The sequence below is a fragment of the Anopheles marshallii genome (assembly GCF_943734725.1).
Source record: "Anopheles marshallii chromosome X unlocalized genomic scaffold, idAnoMarsDA_429_01 X_unloc_30, whole genome shotgun sequence".
In the NCBI taxonomy this organism is placed as follows: Eukaryota; Metazoa; Arthropoda; class Insecta; order Diptera; family Culicidae; genus Anopheles; species Anopheles marshallii.
The window spans coordinates 77,501-81,376 of record NW_026525877.1 but is presented as its reverse complement, the minus strand read 5'-3'; positions in this window follow the sequence as shown (position 1 = coordinate 81,376).

Below are 3,876 nucleotides of genomic sequence, written 5' to 3'. Positions count from 1 at the left end.
CCCGCGATCGATTGGAGAAACCTTATTTTACACTGAAAAATTCCACATAAGGAAAATATGTATGGAGCACCCTACTGCAGAGCACACCGACAGGGCCGGGAAGGAAGGCCCGGTCCAAGAAAAAATTTTTGCGGGACCACTCAAAACATCATAGTTAGACCTAGCAAATGATGAAAAGTGAAACCCGCGATCGATTGGAGAAACCTTATTTTACACTGAAAAATTCCACATAAGGAAAATTTGTATGGAGCACCCTACTGCAGAGCACACCGACAGGGCCGGGAAGGAAGGCCCGGTCCAAGAAAAAATTTTTGCGGGACCACTCAAAACATCATAGTTAGACCTAGCAAATGATGAAAAGTGAAACCCGCGATCGATTGGAGAAACCTTATTTTACACTGAAAAATTCCACATAAGGAAAATATGTATGGAGCACCCTACTGCAGAGCACACCGACAGGGCCGGGAAGGAAGGCCCGGTCCAAGAAAAAATTTTTGCGGGACCACTCAAAACATCATAGTTAGACCTAGCAAATGATGAAAAGTGAAACCCGCGATCGATTGGAGAAACCTTATTTTACACTGAAAAATTCCACATAAGGAAAATATGTATGGAGCACCCTACTGCAGAGCACACCGACAGGGCCGGGAAGGAAGGCCCGGTCCAAGAAAAAATTTTTGCGGGACCACTCAAAACATCATAGTTAGACCTAGCAAATGATGAAAAGTGAAACCCGCGATCGATTGGAGAAACCTTATTTTACACTGAAAAATTCCACATAAGGAAAATTTGTATGGAGCACCCTACTGCAGAGCACACCGACAGGGCCGGGAAGGAAGGCCCGGTCCAAGAAAAAATTTTTGCGGGACCACTCAAAACATCATAGTTAGACCTAGCAAATGATGAAAAGTGAAACCCGCGATCGATTGGAGAAACCTTATTTTACACTGAAAAATTCCACATAAGGAAAATTTGTATGGAGCACCCTACTGCAGAACACACCGACATGGACGAAAGGGTCGACTGGCTAAGAGAAAAAATTTTTGCGGGACCACTCAAAACATCATAGTTAGACCTAGCAAATGATGAAAAGTGAAACCCGCGATCGATTGGAGAAACCTTATTTTACACTGAAAAATTCCACATAAGCAAAATTTGTATGGAGCACCCTACTGCAGAACACACCGACAGGGCCGGGAAGGAAGGCCCGGTCCAAGAAAAAATTTTTGCGGGACCACTCAAAACATCATAGTTAGACCTAGCAAATGATGAAAAGTGAAACCCGCGATCGATTGGAGAAACCTTATTTTACACTGAAAAATTCCACATAAGGAAAATTTGTATGGAGCACCCTACTGCAGAGCACACCGACAGGGCCGGGAAGGAAGGCCCGGTCCAAGAAAAAATTTTTGCGGGACCACTCAAAACATCATAGTTAGACCTAGCAAATGATGAAAAGTGAAACCCGCGATCGATTGGAGAAACCTTATTTTACACTGAAAAATTCCACATAAGCAAAATTTGTATGGAGCACCCTACTGCAGAACACACCGACAGGGCCGGGAAGGAAGGCCCGGTCCAAGAAAAAATTTTTGCGGGACCACTCAAAACATCATAGTTAGACCTAGCAAATGATGAAAAGTGAAACCCGCGATCGATTGGAGAAACCTTATTTTACACTGAAAAATTCCACATAAGGAAAATATGTATGGAGCACCCTACTGCAGAGCACACCGACAGGGCCGGGAAGGAAGGCCCGGTCCAAGAAAAAATTTTTGCGGGACCACTCAAAACATCATAGTTAGACCTAGCAAATGATGAAAAGTGAAACCCGCGATCGATTGGAGAAACCTTATTTTACACTGAAAAATTCCACATAAGGAAAATTTGTATGGAGCACCCTACTGCAGAGCACACCGACAGGGCCGGGAAGGAAGGCCCGGTCCAAGAAAAAATTTTTGCGGGACCACTCAAAACATCATAGTTAGACCTAGCAAATGATGAAAAGTGAAACCCGCGATCGATTGGAGAAACCTTATTTTACACTGAAAATTCCACATAAGGAAAATTTGTATGGAGCACCCTACTGCAGAGCACACCGACAGGGCCGGGAAGGAAGGCCCGGTCCAAGAAAAAATTTTTGCGGGACCACTCAAAACATCATAGTTAGACCTAGCAAATGATGAAAAGTGAAACCCGCGATCGATTGGAGAAACCTTATTTTACACTGAAAAATTCCACATAAGGAAAATTTGTATGGAGCACCCTACTGCAGAACACACCGACAGGGCCGGGAAGGAAGGCCCGGTCCAAGAAAAAATTTTTGCGGGACCACTCAAAACATCATAGTTAGACCTAGCAAATGATGAAAAGTGAAACCCGCGATCGATTGGAGAAACCTTATTTTACACTGAAAAATTCCACATAAGGAAAATTTGTATGGAGCACCCTACTGCAGAGCACACCGACAGGGCCGGGAAGGAAGGCCCGGTCCAAGAAAAAATTTTTGCGGGACCACTCAAAACATCATAGTTAGACCTAGCAAATGATGAAAAGTGAAACCCGCGATCGATTGGAGAAACCTTATTTTACACTGAAAAATTCCACATAAGGAAAATTTGTATGGAGCACCCTACTGTGGTCACCATCGGTCGAGTTGGTCGAGACGGGCAAAAAATTTTTTTTTCCATATCGTCTCAAAACATGATTTATGGACCTTGTAAATGTTGAAAAGTGAAACGAAATCACTTTTGGAGCGATGAAAATTTTGTATGGGAGGTCCCTACCCGGAACAAATTTTACTAGTAAAGTCATCATTCCGCGACGAGAAATTTGAAAATGGTCAAATATGGTTAAGATGTCATGTTCATTCCCTACTATGGGGGACCAGGTCGTCACGAAAAAATTTTTTTCTCGACCTGGTCAAATGTGGTTCTGCGACGGAGGTTAAACTAATATTGCATAATTTGGGCCAAAAACCCCCCTCTGTCAGATATTGTACCCGTTCAAGAGCAATAGCAGACCACATAAGTTGAGCTTCGAGGTATCTGAAAGTTGAATATAGAGCGAGGTTCTAAGCGAAGGGATAGCTTAACGTTGAGCATTGAACGCAAAAAAGCTTAGAGATAAGCTTATTATATAACGATTGTGGTGCAGGACACAGCTTAACGTTGAGCTTTGAACGCACATGGCTAGAACTAAGCTAAGAGATACCTATAGTGGTGCATGGAACTGCTCACAAGTTGAGCTTCGAGAAGTCCAAAGGCAAAATGTAGAGCGAGGTTCTAAGCGAAGGGATAGCTTAACGTTGAGCATTGAACGCAAAAAAGCTTAGAGATAAGCTTATTATATAAGGATTGTGGTGCAGAACACAGCTTAACGTTGAGCTTTGAACGCACATGGCTAGAACTAAGCTAAGAGATACGGGTAGTGGTGCATGGAACTGCTCACAAGTTGAGCTTCGAGAAGTCCAAAGGCAAAATATAGAGAGAGGTCCTAGCAGCCTAAAAAACTTCTAGGGCCGACAGCTCACAAGTTGAGTTTCGAACGCAATTAGGTTACCTTGGTAGCCTGAATTTGAAAGCATTAAGGCAATGATATGGTAGAATGCCCGATCTTAAACCTATTGACAGAGAATGTGTACGAGTAAGCATAGATGTGGAGGAGCACATACCCTAAACAGTCCCGAAAGATGGTTAGCTAAGTGATGCATCACAAATGGACTTGGCGCACCAAGTTCACACTGAAACACACACGATCGCGTATATTAAAACCTGTTGTGTGGTGCATCACTAATAAAGTTTGGTGCGTCAAACGAACATGAGAGTTGAGCATATTGGGTATGTGTGATAACACACTTTGCACGACAATCGAGAA